General features: G+C 53.3%; 1 protein-coding gene across 2 annotated transcripts in view; it reads left to right on the top strand.

Moving 5' to 3' along the window:
- LOC116852486 overlaps positions 1-473 on the top strand; it is a 45186-nt gene that overhangs the window by 30670 nt on the left and 14043 nt on the right. The window lies entirely within an intron of this gene.

Raw genomic sequence — 473 nt, 5'->3', positions numbered from 1 at the left:
GGATCCTCCCTCGTCGCTGCCCCCCTCGTCCTGGGGTGGTCGGTCGTCGAGAATCGGCAGATTTCGGTAATCTTGTCTCGAGACACTTTTCGTCTCGAGACACTGTTGACATCGGGAGTTCGCCTGTTGTCTCTCTCGGCTCTTCCGTTTTTTTCTGCCGAGTTCCTCACGACGGCTGCTTCGCTAAAAGTAAACACAGCTGATCCGTCTAAGCGCGATACTGTGTTATAACTACGATAGCTCCTCAGCGATAGAATATTCGCTATTGCTGAGCGCACGATAATTCGCGATAATAAATTTTAACCACCAAAGTACGAGAGTGCGATTCACCTTAGTAAGGGCTTCGCTAGTTGTCCGCTGCATCCTCGCTCCTCGATGTCCTCCTCTCCTCGTCCTGGTGGCCGGCAAGGGACGTCGAGGGGCACAAAATTCGGGACGCGCTGACCTTCGCATCTGCTCCGCTCGCAAAAATC

The sequence above is a fragment of the Odontomachus brunneus genome, unplaced genomic scaffold (assembly GCF_010583005.1).
Source record: "Odontomachus brunneus isolate Ranch 3 - 2012 unplaced genomic scaffold, Obru_v1 Obru_scaffold_229, whole genome shotgun sequence".
NCBI classification, from domain to species: Eukaryota; Metazoa; Arthropoda; class Insecta; order Hymenoptera; family Formicidae; genus Odontomachus; species Odontomachus brunneus.
This window is presented reverse-complemented; position numbering and strand designations above follow the sequence as displayed.